At 40.1% G+C, this 17,078-nt stretch overlaps 1 pseudogene; it reads left to right on the forward strand.

Annotated features, from left to right (window-relative positions):
- The first annotated feature begins 292 nt into the window (after window positions 1–292).
- Window positions 293–17,078, forward strand: part of LOC149242875 (chloroplast envelope quinone oxidoreductase homolog) — a 28,896-nt pseudogene continuing 12,110 nt past the window's right edge.

The raw sequence follows: 17,078 nt of genomic DNA on the forward strand, positions 1-17,078 counted from the left end.
GCAAGGAGTGTTCATATGGTTCCAAGGAGAGATAACCAGAGAGATGCTAACAGACTGAGCTTAGAGGAGAAAAGCTTGGTGAAGCATGTGTAGCAAGAAGGAGACTTGTTACTGCAGAGGCTGATTGTAGCTCACAAGTTAAAGTTGTTAGTAAGACAAAAAAAAGCATATGAAAAGGAAAATCATAGGCGTAGCGGAAGCAAAGGAAAAAGTAGAGTCAGTTTTAGAATTTGATTGAGGTAAAGGTATTTTCTTTTATTAATTTGAGTTTGAAGAATTAGTGAAGATGAACATGGAGAAACTTAGGAAAGGTTCAAATAAATGTCAGATGAGTGATGAAGAGCGTAGGATAAGTATTGCAGAGATGAAGGCAGAGTTAGATATACTACAGGAATGGTTTCAAGAGAAAGTGAATGAAAACCAAAGATATGGATGGAGAATAAGGAAACGGGTCAAGTGGAATCTATTGCAACAGGGATGGAATGCTAAGTTGATGAACAAACTGGAACAAATACATATTTCTTTGTTGGAGAAGGAGAGACTCATAGGAATTGAGTCACATCAAAGAGGATTTGCTAAAAACCAGAAATTCCATGGTGGGAATTTGGTGCTTGAAGCATCAAAAGAGACCAAAAGGTCTGATATTTTTAAAACTGATAGTTTTTCTGTGAATGTAGGTATGGAATTTGTTGCTATGGAGACAACTAATGACCATTGTTCTGACAAAAAAGTCTTTTGTGAACCTAAAGGAAATTGGGATGATTGCTTTTCATTCCATGAAGTTGAGGTTGCAGCTCAATTGGAGGAAGAAACAATAGCTGAAGAGACAGAAGCCAAAGAAGTTGAAACCAAAGAAACTGTGACAAAAGAAGGAAAGGACACCATAGAGAACATCAATTGTATTGATGTGATTAACAAAGGGGAATTACTCTTAAAGCATAATATGCAGAATTTGGTTGACAGTTCAAGTGATGATAATGGTGAACTTTCAGGTATAGTTCTTACTAATCTCAGCATGACAGAGTTACCTAGTAAAGCTATAGGTGCAGATGGTGAACCAGTTTGAGACTCGTTCAATATTTGGAGACCAAGAGAAAGAAGGATGATAGGAACAAAAACACAACAACATAGAAAAGAAAGACTGAAGGACCATTAGCAAAATAGAGTTTGGAATCCTGGAGGTAGCAAGTCATTCAAACTTGTAGCTGACTTGTAGTTGTCACATTACTACAGAAAAGTGACAAACCTCATAGATAGGAGTCTATGAATTTTTTTTACATTGGGAGTCTGATGCAGGAGCATCCTGCTCAGAGTATTTATTGTTCATTTGGTTAATTAGGGGGGTGATGTTTTTAGCTATTTTTAAAGAATCTTATATAAATTGAGTGGAAATCTATGTGTGAGGCTTTCAGTTGTGAAATATTCTCAACTATGTGAGAATATCAGGGATAATTAATGTGTGTAAATCTCGTAGAAATCTTAGCGATTACAAGATCATCGAATAGGAATTAATTGAGTGAATTATGGAGAAAATCATGGATTTAGTATAATCCATAATTATGTAAGTATGTTATAAATATAAGCCTACGAGGAGAGTGGAAAACAGAGTGTTAGACAGAGTTTAGAGGTGTTAGAGTGAGCTAAGTAGTAGTGAAAATAAATCATAGCACGAGATGTTCTGAATATATATGTAAATATTGTTATGAATGAAGGAGTTTGTGTGTTAAAACATGTTTCTGCGTGATCTTTTATCATGTGATTTGCTTTCATTGATCCTTTAATCATAGGTTGAATCCTTTGTTAAATACTAGTTTTTGTTGATCGGCGATTGAACGTAGACAGAGATTGAATGAAGAAATGAGTTATCATTGATCACAGGATGGATCAATGATGATCTATTACGAGAAGATCGACAGTGTTTTCTGGTGAATGCGCACACAGCTTAACATAGGAAGTGGACCCAAAACGTTATAAGATCGAGTTAGTCGATAAAGTCGTGGACAAACATAGAAGAAGAGCGGAAACCGTCCGATCAACAAATCCATAGATCTAACAAATATCGCGCGCTAACAAGTGTTGAAGTTTAACTCTGAAATCGGACGCGATCATTTATATAACTGAGTTAATAACTTAGTTAATCTGGATCGTTCGTTTAAAGGAGTCAGATCCAACGATAGTCGCGTCAAAAAATGCACGCGGGTTAATATAAATTTCGTACCCGATGAGTTATCGACTGTGGTTTAATCCAGTTGGAGTCCGGGTTGATCGTAGTCGTTTCTTGTGAAGGGACGCGATCCAACGGTGATCGCGTGGTGAAGACGTGCAAGAGTTAATTCAAGAATCGAACCCGAGAAAGTCATAAACTGGGGTTTTATTTCTTTTTGGTTTCGTGGGTATTGAAGTTTTGGCCATATTCCGAGTAAATTGAATAGTTCGGCTATTTTAACAGAAAAACGAAATTTGAAGGTTTAAACGAGAATTTATATTGTTTTGAGTTCTCTAAAGAGGTCGGGGTCTAATAATTTAATTAAACAAAGGATTATTTAATTTAAAATTCCCGATATGTGTTTCGATGCAGTTTCACCCCATCAAATTCCATCCGGATGAGGAGTTATTAAAATAATTAAAAATTTTAATGGGCTCCTAAGTCTAAACTTAGGAAAATAAAAATATTAATGGGTATTAATAAAGATAAGGATGAGAAGCTTCTAAGAGAGGAGGATCAAGTCTGTTTTAATCTTAGCCATTGATTAGAGACTTAATCTCGGCCATTGATTTGTCATCATCTTGTCACACTCATTCGAAGGAACACAGAAGTGTCCCAGGTGGCATAACAGTTCATCTTGGAGGTGAAAATTTGGCATTTTCTCTGTAGTTTGGGGTGCCTTTCCCTTGCTTCAAATTTGCAGATCCAATGTCTCACTTCTTTTGTTTAAATTTTTGCTCGATCTTGACAGTGTATCGATACGTCGTGTCGGGTGAGGAGATGTCTAGGAACTCCATTTCATCTTGGATGTACTTATGTAGACAACCACAGTACTTGAGTACCAAATGTCGCTCAGAATCCTTGATTGTTAAAATTGGTAACTAGGGCCAAAATCCATGTGGGTCATCTTATTTATGGCAGCTGATATTTTTATTAAATCCCTCTCATTGAGAGGTGTAGGATTGATCTAAAGATCATCCGATTCCGTCAAGTATTCATGGAGTTATGAATTTATTTATGTTATAAGACAAATTGTCAAGTCGGCCAGCAACTTGTGTAGGCTCGGAAGCCCAATAGTCATGTCTATTTGTCATCTATGTTTTAGTATAAATAATTGAGGACTTGAAGTCATTGAAGACACGCTCTTCACGTAATCTCCTCTCCACATCTTGGATTTTTGGAGAAGAAAAGACACTAAAGAGTACATTGATGCCCTAGTTGCAAATGATACCCTAATCCAATGCGGGTCATGAAGACATCTATCTGCTGGCAAATGAAGACACCTAATACGCAGCAAGGAGACCTGTTCATGTAGCACAAAAACTTGCATGGAAACTCGTGCATGAAGGAGCAGGTTCGTATTAAGATATGACTACACCTCGGCTAGGGTATTAGGTGCAGTCATGTTCAAATTTCAAAAGCAGGCATGATGACGCAGTCAAGACATGAAGCCGCTATCAAGGTATGAAGCCGCAGTCATGTATTGGACCAAGACATGAAGACGCATTCAAGGTCATGTAGCCGTAGTGAGATAGAGCCACAGGCATAGAAGCATGGAAGTTGCAGTAATAACGTAATGAAGCATGTAAGAACCGCAAGCATAGAAGCACAGTTGGCCGCAATCATAAAATGGAACCGCAGTCAAGGGTTTGACTGCACCTCGCTATAGCAGTCATAAACTCGGGTGATTTATGAATGTATCACTGTGTATCCTAGTAGCCTCAACATATATATGTATATGATAACACTCAGTCTAGTCATGCAAAGATTTGACCACAGTTAAACAAGCGAGTGTATCTACTTATTACGCAGCCCCTATTCATTGCTCTAGAAGGCCATTATACGTTGGTCTTAGATGCCCTAAATCAGCATATCCTTTGAGTCTTGCATGCTTGAAGGAATCTGGAACATATCCTAGCTACTTTGCTAGGCTGCAAGCCATAGCAAGCAGCTAAGGCTGCAAGCCATGGCAAGAAGCTAAGGCTGATATACATATGGCAGTGTAATAGTGTTGCAGCATGATGGACATGGGTAGCATGATGAGTAATGATGAAAAGGGCAGCATGATTAGTAAGACTACATGATAATGTAAAGGGAAGCATGATCTGTAATGAGACTGTATGATGATGGAAGATGCAGCATAATGGGAAACATGATGATGAGAGCAGATGAGAGCAGATAAGTCATCAAGGTCCAACACTGTGATGGTATAGCATGGTGCTACACAGTAAGGTGCAGCAAATGGACGATAGGTGAAGCTGTCACCTTGAAGAATCAGTTGAAGCAAAATGTCTTCAACTGATCTCATGCATCATCGTTATAGGAGATGATCTATGCTCAAGATAAGTCAAAGTGTTGACTTCTGTTGTAAATGTACTATCTCTCTCTGCTGAACTTTGAAGAACATAAAAGAATAATTGATCAAGGGTTTCCGCACATTGGGGTTTGTCCCTGGCTAGCGCCACATCTTGTGTCCTCTTGTCTTGGCTTGTCTTCTGCGATTTATATTTATGTTCTATCTGCAGTTTACTTTAATGCTAATGTGTTTGCTAACTATGAAAATTTAAATAAATTGCTCTAGCATAGAACATACCAAAATTTAACATGGTACCAGAGCTGAGGTGAAGACAATGCCCAAGCAAGAGTGAAAGAGCAATCATCGAAGACAGTTGGGACAGGACAAAAGGATCAATGGGTTCCTCATCCCTCTTCTATTCACCAAGGGTGAATTCGAAGTAGAGAATGTTATCAGAATGGTGCAGCGGAAGTTTATGATGGCCTACCTAAAGATCACTTCATTGGGAAGTTCAGATCTAAGGGTGGAAGTAAAGGTGGGTGCCTTGGTTGCAATAAGTTTGACCATTATGCGAAGGAGTGTCTGAATGGTAGAGACACATCTCTTGATGAAGATAATAATCATTCCAGGGACATCTTTAATGACCAAAGGAATGATAAGTAATGCAGGTCATCACGGACACAGCCGACTCTTCAGAGAAAGCAAGGAACCCCAGGTATGAAGAATCAAATGTTGTTTCTGACAAGATAAAGAAGCGTTATCTTGTATTGGCCCTCTCCTTCAAATTCTTTGGGAATCTGGCTTATTGATTGTAGTGCTTCAAGGCACTCCATCGGATAGATGGGTACACTCTCTAATTTGGTAGAGATGGAAACAATCATGGGATTATACTTGGAGCCGATGCCACCTATCCTGGAAAGGATGTTGGGAATGTTATCCCTCAACTAAATGGGAGTAACTCAATTCGTTTATAGAATCTCTTTTATGTACATGATTGCAAGAAGAACCTAGTGTCCATTTCAACAATGGAAGTCTAAGGTTACGAGGTGGTACGCATCGATGAAAAGCAGGTCCATAGGCTTGGAACAACCCAAGGAGTTTGAGATTGATGATTAGGAATCTCACGTATGCAGGTGGAAGAAAGCCCTCTATGGCTTGAAGCAAAACACCCCAGGCGTAGTATGAGAGGATTGATAGCTGTTGGATGAAGCTGAGATTCACTAAGAGTGAAACTGATCCAAACCATTACCCGAAGGTTGTGGATGATAGACCTCTCATACCGACACCTATGTCTGACAGGTGCAGACCCTCTCATTTGTAGAAGACAGAGGGAGTAGGATTCCGAATATGGAAAGATAAACTGCAAGCATGTGACTACCTCGAGGATCTTAACTTTTAGAAGTTATATGATAGTGATGTCGGACCAGATTTGGGAAATGCCTCTGAGTTTCATAAACTCATTCGCGTTGATATTCTTGGTGAACCTCCGTCCGAACATATGTTTTAAAGTTAGCATGGTGAGCTCATATTTGGTTGAGCTTCACTGGATTGGTGCCTAGAATCTTCTGAGATATCTTCAGGGCACAATCTCTCATGGATTGAGATACATTGCCAGAAATATGAAACTGCATGATTATTCGAATGATGAATGGGTAGGCAGTATGGAGGATCACTAGAGCACTTCTAAGTGTTGGTTCTCTTTGGATTCTGCTTCGATATCATGGATGAGAAGGAAGCAGAAGTCAGTGGTTATAAGAACCGCCGATATCAAATACATAGCTACAAGTATGATATCGTGTGAAGCTGCATGGTTGAAGTAGCTCTTAAGTGAGTTGATTGTACACATGATGAATACCACTGTGATTCTGTGTGACAACCAGAGGAAGGATTCGATTATAGAGGAATCATGTATTCGATGATTGCTCCAGCAAATAGACATCAGATACTGCCTTATCTGGGATATGGTAAGTTGATGAGGAAGGAGGCTCCATCACATTGAGACTGATGTACAGGTCACCGTCATTTTATCAAAGCCCCGGGGAAAGATCAAATCTGTGATCTTCCCAAACGACTTGAAGTCGTCAAGAGACCCTTGTAAAAGGGTCATGCATAGTGCATACATCAAAATCTGGGAACTCTAGGGGTTTGCGGTTCTTACTGGAGCGACATATGACCATAGGGTGACTCACCATCCCCTGATGGTGTACGTGTACAGGGTAAAAGAATCAAAACTTTCCCTGTGACACCCTGTGGCGACTATGTAACAGGATGATTAGTTCTCTTGTGAGGTCTGGATGATGTGTTCTCCATGATGATTATGTAGCAGGATGATTAGTTCTCCTGAGAGGTCTGGATGATGTGTTCTCCATGACGACTATGTAGCAGGATGATTAGTTCTCCTGTGAGGTCTAGATGATGTGTTCTCCATGATGATTATGTAGCAGGATGATTAGTTCTCCTCAGAGGTCTGGATGATGTGTTCTCCATGACGACTATGTAGTAGGATGATTAGTTCCCCTGTGAGGTCTGGATGATGTGTTCTTCATGACGATTGTGTAGCAGGGTGATTAGTTCTCCTATGAGGCCTGGATGATGTGTTCTCCATCATGATTGTGGAACAGGATGATTTTTTCTCCTCTGGGCTAGGATGATTAGCTCTCTGTGGCATCCACTGGACAGGATGATTTGCTGTCCTGTGGAAAGGATGATTAGCTCTCCTGTCGAGGCATCCTACCCATGCAGTCTAGGACTCATGGGAAGTACCTCTCATTTGATCAATGAGCAGGGAAATGAGGATAGTAGTACCGATGGACGCATCGTTGTATCTACCATACTCCCTATGCTAGGATGACCTTAATTGATTTGGGATCAATGAATACTAGTATGGGACCAGTGGTAGGAGTTGTACACACGATGACACTGACTTCAGGTCAGTAGACGAATAGTCTGGGACCAGTGGTACATACTCTGAGACTAACTTCGAGTCAGTAGAATACTGGTCTGGGACCAGTGGTAGGAGTTGTACCTACTATGACACTGACTTCAAGTCGGTTGAGGACTGTTATGGGACTAGTGGTACACACTCTGAAGAATGGTATGACATGTTCTCGATCAATTCTTCTTCTTCATGGTTCAGCACAGCAAAGCTGAGCTGAGCAGAGCAGCAGAGCTAAACAGAGTAGAACTGAGCAGAGTAGAGCCAGCAAAGCTGAATAGAGCAGACCTGAGTAGAGCAGTGCAGGGCACTGATGGCAGAAATAGTACAGTCGGACATATGGATCAGCAGATGGAGTTCTCCCTAGTTGAAAGGGAGTTTTAAAATTGGAAACTAGGGCTAAACTCCATGTGGGTCATCTTATTTATGGCAGCTGATAATTTTATTGAATCGCTCTCATCGAGAGGTGTATGATTTATCTAAAGATCATCCGATTCCATCAAGTATTCATGGAGTTATGAATTTATTTTCGTTATAAGACAAATTGTCAAGTCAGTCAACAACTTGTGTAGGCTTGGAAGCCCAATAGTCATGTCTATTCGTCATCTACGTTTTAGTATAAATAAGTGAGGACTTGAAGTCATTGAAGACACACTCTTCACGTAATCTCCTCTCCACATCTTGGGTTATTGGGGAAGGAAAGACACTAAAGAGTACATTGATGCCCTAGCTGCAAATGATGCCCTAATCCAACACAGGTCATGAAGACATCTATCCGCTGGCAAATGAAGACACCTAATACGCAACAAGGAGACCTGTTCACGCAACACAAGAACTCGCATGGAAACTCATGCATGAAGGAGTAGGTTCATATTAAGATATGACTGCACCTCGGCTAGGGTATTAGGTGCAGTCATGTTCAGATTTCAGAAGCGGGCATGATGATGCAGTCAAGACATGAAGCCGCTATCAAGGTATGAAGCTGCAGTCATGTATTGGACCAAGGCATGAAGACGCAGTCAAGGTCATGTAGCTGTAGTGAGATAGAGCCGCAGGAATAGAAGCATGGAAGCCACAGTGATAACGTAATGAAGCACGTAAGAGCCACAGGCATAGAAGCATAGTTGGCCGCAATCATAAAACGGAACCACAGTTAAGGGTTTGGCTGACCTCGCTATAACAATCATAAACTCAGGTGCTTTACGAATGTATCACCATGTATCCTAGCAACGTCAGCGTATATATGTATATGATAGCACTCAATCTAGTTATGCAAAGATCTGGTTGCAGTTAAACAAGTGAGTGTATCTATTTATTACGCAACCCTTATTCATTGCTCTAGGAGGCCATTATACGTTGGTCTTAGATGCCCTAAATCAGCATATCCTTTGAGTCTTGTATGCTTGAAGGAATTTGTAACATAGCCTAGCTGCTTTGCTAGGCTGCAAGCCATAGCAAGCAGCTAAGGCTGATATACATATGGCAGTGTAATAGTGTTGCAGCATGATGGGCATGGGTAGCATGATGAGTAATGATGAAAAGGGTAGCATGATCAGTAAGACTCCATGATAATGTAAAGGGCAGCATGATCTGTAATGAGACTATATGATGATGGAAGATGCAGCATAATGGGCAACATGATGATGAGAGTAGCTCAGTCATCAAGGTCCAGCATTGTGATGGTACAGCATGGTGCTACATAGTAAGGTGTGGCAAATGGATGATAGGTGAAGCCATCACCTTGGAGAATCAGTTAAAGCAAAATTTCTTCAACTAATCTCATGTATCATCGTTATAGGAGATGATCTATGCTCAAGATAAGTCAAAATGTTGACTTTTGTTGTAAATTACTATCTCTCTCTCTGCTGAACTTTGAAAAACATAAAAGAAGAATTGATCAAGGGTTCCCCCATATTAGGGTTTGTCCATGGCTAGCTCCACATCTTGTGTCCTCTTGTCTTGGCTTGTCTTCTGCGATTCATATTTATGTTCTATTGAGGAGTGCAAAAGTAATCTTTTCCCAATTAGAAAAATCATGAACCAAAAAATATCCTTATAGCAAATTTAACCATTATCTATGGTATCCACATCTATCTAACCTTCAAATATGGGGATATCAAAGTTAACTTGTACCTTAAAGGGTGTGCCACTTCCAGAATGGATGTTGGAAGGATATGTGTTGCCTATGGGTAGCTATTGAAGGATTTGGGCAAAGTTGTCCATCATCACATTCCTCTGTCACTCAAGGGCTTCTTCGAGCAATATTTTGAAAGGATCTCCTGCCCCCCGTCTTTCTTTTCTTCTGTCATAGGAAGTCATCGGGGTTTGCGAGGCTAATTTTGCAAAGGTTCAGCCAGTTCGAACCCTAACTTCTTCCACCCTGACTTCGTTGGGACATACAAGGAAAAACAGAGAAAGAGCAGACCGCTCTGATACCACTGATCCAAACTTAAACAAGAACACAACAAAATACAGATATAACCATAAATACAGAGTTGCAATATAAATAACACTTCATTTCATTAATATCAAAGAACTGAATATGCTTACATACAAAATAGAAATAAACTAGCTTAGGGGATGGTAGCTTATCTCTGAGAAAAGATGTGGCGACTACATGCCTTTGAACTGTGTTACAATGAGGCTCAAAGGCTTATTTATTATTGAGAAATAATGGAAAACCCTAAACATCCAAAAACCTAACCCTAGGAGATGAAACACCAAAATTATGGGCCCCGTTTGAGTAAATTGGTACATCAAATTCTCGAGGTCGTAACTTAGGCATACGATCTCTGTTTGACGCGCACAATACCTCATCAGAAAGATTTATATAAGGACTACAACTTTTGACTGCAAACATTAGTCGAGGCCTCAAAAAGGCTCCAGAAGTTTAGGACTCAAAAAACTTACAAAAATAGTAAATTGTGCTACCATTAAGGAAATTGAAAAACTAAAAGAAACAGTGATGGGGGTCCAAGTGGAATAGGCAGGTGGCCACCAATATCCACATGGATTAGTCCTCCTCACTTAGGAAGTGATGGTCCCCATTGCGTTGAGTGCCTCCATGAGATGGGGAAACTTTTGTTGAACTTGGTCCTTGGTGAGCCACTTGCCTTGGTGCAGGAGTTGGCTAGCTTTGAAAACTCGATACAATTGGATCTTCTATTGGCGAGTGTTCTTGATCTGTGTGTCCATGATCCGATCAGTTGTGGCTTGTTCCATGCAGTCTGGGTTTAACTCTGTTGGTGTGAGTTGTTTTGCAATGTCTAATGTGTCTAATAATGGTGGAAAGTATGGTCGAAGGCAATCCACATTGAACACTGGATGCAAGCCAAGGAATGGTGGAAATTATGGTCGAAGGCAGTCCACATTGAACGCTGGGTGCAGGCCAAGGAATGGTGGAATGTTGAACTCGAAAAAATTGTCCCCTATAGCCTTAGTGATGGTGTAAGTCCCATATCGGAGCGGGTGAAGCTTGCGATGGGGCCTAGCGAGACGCTCCTTCTGTAAATTTAACCAAACTTTGTCACCCACCTGGAACTTGTGTGGCACCTGATGTTAATCATGGCATTGCTTGTACTTAGCATTGTTTTTGTCCAATATGTCATGGACCTACTGGTGGATGTGCTGAATGTGATCAATGAAGCTGTTAACCCTATCGGCTTTGGACTAGACATGAGATGAATCTGCCTGAGTAGTTGCAAATGGTATGGCCACATCAATGGGACATAGTGGCTGGAATCCCAACCCCACTAAAAAGGGGTTGTGGCAAGTTGAGTTATGGAGAGCCCTATTGTAATTGTGCTAGACACAGGGGAGGATTTCATGCCATGTGTGTGGATGCTTCAAGTTGTACATGTGTAGGATGTGCATGATCATCTTGTTGACAACCTCTGTTTGGCCATCAGTTTGGGGGTGGAAAGTCGTGGACTTAGTGATCTTGGTATCCAACATCGACCAAAGACTTGACCAAAATGTACTTAGGAACCTATTGTCCCGATCTGAGATAATGGATTGTGGGATCCCAAAATGTATCCAAACTCGTTCAAAGAAGAGCTTAGCAGTGAGTTCTGTTGTGATACTCTTCTTGCAGGCCGCCGAAATGGCCATCTTAGAGAATCTATCGACGAACACGAAAACCAGTCGTTGCCATGCTTAGTAGAATGAAGTCTGAAATGTAATCCATGGAGATGGATTCCCAAGGTCGATTAGCAGTGGAAGAGGAGTATATAGGCCTTGCTTCTTGATGTTTAGTTTGGAAATGGTGTAGGTAGTGCAGGATCCGATGTACTTCCCAACATCCTGTCGAAGGTTTGGCCAATAAAAATACTTCTACAACATTTCCATTGTTTCCTCTACTCTAAAATGTCCAGCGATCCGACTGTAGTGCGCCTCCCAAATCATCTTGTCACGCTCATTTGAAGGAACACATAAGTGTCCCAAGTGGCATAACAGTGCATCCTGGAGGTGAAAATTTGGCATTTTCTTTGCAGTTTGGGGTGCGTTTCCCTTGCTTCAAATTCGTAGATCCAATGTCTCACTTCTTTTGTTTAAATTTTTGCTCTATCTTGACAGTGTATCGATAAGTCGTGTTGGGCAAGGAGATGTCTAGGAACTCCATGTCGCCTTGGATGTACTTACGTAGACAACCACAGTACTTGAGTATCAAATGTTGCTCAGAATCCTTGATTGTTAAAATTGGCAACTATGACCAAACTCCATGTGGGTCATCTTATTTATGGCAGCTGATATTTTATTGAATCCCTCTCATCGAGAGGTGTAGGATTGATCTAAATATCATCTGATTCCATCAAGTATTCATGGAGTTATGAATTTATTTATATTATAAGACAAATTGTCAAGTCAGCCAACGACTTGTGTAGGCTTGGAAGCCCAATAGTCATGTCTATTCGTCATCTACAATTTAGTATAAATAAGTGAGGACTTGAAGTCATTGAAGACACACTCTTCACGTAATCTTCTCTCCACGTCTTGGGTTTTTGGAGAAGGAAAGACACTAAAGAGTACGTTGATGCCCTAGTTGCAAATGATGCCCTAATCGAACGCATGTCATGAAGACATCTATCTACTGGAAAATGAAGACACCTAATACGCAGCAAGGAGACCTATTCATGCAGCACAAGAACTCGCATGGAAACTTATGCATGAAGGAGCAGGTTCGTATTAAGATATGACTGCACCTCGGCTAGGGTATTAGTTGCAGTCATGTTTAGATTTCAAAAGCAAGCATGACAACGTAGTCAAGACATGAAGCCGCTATCAATGTATGAAGCCGCAGTCATGTATCGGACCAAGGCATGAAGACACAGTCAAGGTCATGTAGTTGTAGTGAGATAGAGCTGCAGGCATAAAAGCATGGAAGCCGCAGTGATAACATAATGAAGCACGTAAGAGCCGCAGGCATAGAAGCACAGTTGGCCACAGTAATAAAATGGAACCGCAATCAAGGGTTTGACTGCACCTCGCTATAGTAGTCATAAACTCGGGTGCTTTACGAATGTATCACCGTGTATCCTAGCAGCCTCAGCATATATATGTATATGATAGCACTTAGTCTAGTCATGCAAAGATCTGGCCGTAGTTAAACAAGCGAGTGTATCTACTTATTACGCATCCCTTATTCATTGCTCTAGGAGGCCATTATATGTTGGTCTTAGATGCCCTAAATCAACATATTCTTTGAGTCTTGTATGCTTGAAGGAATTTGGAACATAGCCTAGCTGCTTTTCTAGGCTGCAAGCCATAGAAAGCAGCTAAGGCTAATATACATATGGCAGTGTAATAATGTTGCAGCATGATGGGCATGGGCAGCATGATGAGTAATGATGAAAATGGCAGCATTATCAGTAAGACTACATGATAATGTAAAGGGCAGCATGGTCTGTAATGAGACTGTATGATGATAGAAGATGTAGCATAATGGGCAACATGATGATGAGAGCAGATGAGAGTATCTCAGTCATCAAGGTCCATCATTGTGATGGTACTGTATGGTGCTACACAGTAAGGTGCAGCAAATGGACGATAGGTGAAGCCGTCACCTTGGAGAATCAGTTGAAACAAAATGTCTTCAACTGATCTAAAGTATCATCGTTATAGGAGATGATCTATGCTCAAGATAAGTCAAAGTATTGACTTCTATTGTAAATGTACTATCTCTCTCTCTGTTGAACTTTGAAGAACATAAAAGAAGAATTGATCAAGGGTTTCCCCACATTGGGGTTTGTCCTTGGCTAGCACCACATCTTGTGCCCTCTTGTCTTGGCTTGTCTTCTGCGATTTATATTTATGTTCTATCTGTAATTTACTTTAATGTTGATGTGTTTGCTAACTATGAAAATTTAAATAAATTTCTCTAGCATAGAACATACCAAAATTTAACATTGATACCTAACTCCGTGCGAATAGTATGAAAAATATTTGTGAACTCTAGCACATCTTGGTCCCTTCCATGCCGCAATGTGCTCCACATTATGTATTTATCCTCGTAGCTCCCGATAGGGTAATACCGCTCCTTGATGGCATCCCAGAAAGAATTCCAAGTGAGTGCGGCTGAAAATAGTGAGGGTGTACTCTCATCCCTCTTCTCACAGTAGGCTTTCCACTAGTCCTTGACATGGGGGGCGGCTTTGTGGAGTGCGAAATTAATCTTTTCCCAGTTGGAAAAATCATGAACCAAAAAATATCCTTCTAGCATACTTAACCATTTATCTACGGCATCCGCATCTATCTGACCTACAAATATGGGGATATCAAAGTTAGCTTGTACCTTAAAGGGTGTGGCACTTCCAGAGTGGCTGCTGGATGGATATGCGTCGCCTGTGGGTAGCTGCCGAAGGATCTGGGCAAAGTTGTCCATCATCGTGTTCCTCTACCACTCAAGGGCTTCTTTGAGCAATATTTTGAAAGAATCTCTAGCCCCCTCGTCTTTCTTTTCTTCCGCCACGGCAGGCCATTGAGGTTTTCAAGGCTGGTCTTGCAAAGGTTCAACTAGTTTGAGCCCTAACTCCTTATACCATGACCTTGTTGGGGACATGCAAAGAAAAACAAAGAAAGAACAAATTGCTCTGATACCGTTCGTCTGATCTTAAACAAGAATGCAACAAAATATAGATATAACCATAAATACAGAGTTGCAACAGAAATAATACTTCATTTCATTAATTTCAAAGAACTGAATGTGTTAAGATACATAATGGAAATAAACTAGCTCGGGTGACCGTAGCTTATCTCTGAGAAGATATGTGGTGGCTACATGCCTCTGAACTATGTTACAATGAGGCTCAAAGGCCTATTTATTATTGAGAAACAATGGAAAACTCTAAACATCCAAAAAACTAACCCTAGGAGATGAATCGTCAAAATTGTGGGACCCGTTTAGGTAAATTGGTACATCAACTTCCCGGGGTCTTAACTTTGGCATACGATTTGAGATCTTTGTATGACACACACAATACCTCTCTAGAAAGATTTATCCGAGGACTACAAATTTCTCTTGCAAACATCATTTGAAGACTCATGTTTGCCTGTTTTCCAAAAAAACGTCACATAGGGCCTCAAAACGACTCTGGAAGTTTAGGACCCAAAAGACTGCCAAAAAAAGTAAACTATGCTACAATTAAGGAAACTGAAAAATGAAAGAAACAATTGTGGGGGTCCAAGTGGAATAGGCGAGTGGCCATTGATATCCACTTGGATCAATTCTACCCTTGGAGTTTTTGCTAATTGGTCACTCTGATCAATTGATGTTGGCAAATCTCTAGAACTCCAATATGCCTTTCCTTGCATGAATCTAACATCTCTTCTAACAATAATCCTCTCGGTCCCTGGAATAAAAATCGTATATGCCTTTGAGGTCTCACTGTACCCAACAAAGTGTTGGAAAATGTAACTAGTTGTAGTCTTCATAATTGTCATTATACTCATGTCATTATGTATATCTTATGTAACAAACAAAAGAAGAAAGAAAATTATTATTTTCAACCATGGGTTTCATGCTCTATTTAATTGGTTAATTAGGTCAAGCATGCATTTCATGATCCTAGAGTTTGTCATGTCAAAAGAATATTTATCATGAGTGAAGGGTCATTATTATTTATATAAGATTTGTCTAGGAAAGTTGCAACATGTAAAAGATACTATTTTTGTGTCTAGAAAGTCAAATTTGACCTCCAAGACCAAGGCGACCCTGCCAGTGAAAATTTAGCCTAGGAGAGGCCTATTCGACCTCATGAGAAGAATATTTAAAGGAAGAGAGTTTGACTCATTTGCCCACTTCAGAAGTTCGATCTAAAGCAAGAAAAGGAAGCAAGAAGAGTGAAGGACAAGAAGTCAAAAGCAAGAAGGAAAATTTGATTTTTGGGCTTGATTTCTCACACACGTGCAAAACTAGGGTTTTTGCAGCTGCTAGGAGGCCGAGAATTGTAGGTCTGAAATAGAGGTTCAAAACTCTGCTTTGACTAGGAATTGAAGTTTGACTTCCGTTGACATTGTTGACTTGAGCTGACTTGGTGCTTGGAGGAGATCTTGGCTTTGGTCTTTAGGTCTTGGATTTCTCATTTGATCTAATTCTATAATAAGAGAAAAGATTCTTTCTTGGTTTTCCCCATGGAGGGGCTTTGCCTTGGCTTGGAGCCTACATTTGTGCCCATTGTCTTCTATGATCTTCATGGTTTATGATATTGATAATTGTTTGATGAAAAGAATCTAACTAAGAATATTAAGAAGCTAACATAAATTCACAAGATTTTATCAAGGATAAGGAGAATTGTTTAAATAGTTGCCCTACTAGATTCTCCAACATGGTTTCAGAGCTAAGGTTAAGAGAAGGCAACTTGAAGATCATCTTGTTGTCATAAGAGGAGGTTGCTTGTCAAAGGGAATCAATTTCTAAGGACACAAGGAAGAAGAAATCATCATCTTAAGAAGGATCAAGCTCTCATTGATGGAAGGAAGTTTACTATCTTTCTCTCTTTTGAAGGATCTTTGTTATTAAAGGACATCTTTGAAGTTTCTTGAAGAATCTCGAAAGCATCAAGATAGTTGAAGGCATCATCAAGAAGGACACTTGTTTGACAAGCAAGTACCATATTGTTCTCCATGTCTCAATCTACAAATAAAATCACTTCATTTTGCAATGAAAACAACAAGCTTGTTGGATCAACAAACTTCCTAGCATGGAAGAAGAGGATTGATTTGGTGCTTACAGAAAATGAAGTCATGGAATATGTTCTTGGAGAAATTACTCAACCAAACAAAGAGAAGACTCAAGAATTAGCAAGATACAAGAAGGGAGAGGTGAGGGCACAAAGGATTCTTATTGAATCCATAAAGGATCATCTCATTCCCTTTGTTGTTGATTTGAGTTCATCTAAAGCAATCTATGATAAGCTGGTGAAATTGTACTATATAAGTACATCAGGTTCGAAAATATCCTTGAGAAATCAAGTATATAAAACAAGAATGTCAAAGAAAGAATATATGTCCACATATCTTATGAAAATATCATAATTGAGGGACCAGATGCAAGGGCTTAGGGAAGTCATTTCTGATTCAGAGATGACTACTTGTGTACTAGATGCTTTGCCACCTGAATGGAGCAGTTTTGCAACTAGTGTCTA

Source organism: Pinus tabuliformis, chromosome 8 (genome assembly GCF_031772625.1).
Source record: "Pinus tabuliformis cultivar Carrire ecotype Pingquan chromosome 8, CPIR1, whole genome shotgun sequence".
Classification (NCBI taxonomy): domain Eukaryota; kingdom Viridiplantae; phylum Streptophyta; class Pinopsida; order Pinales; family Pinaceae; genus Pinus; species Pinus tabuliformis.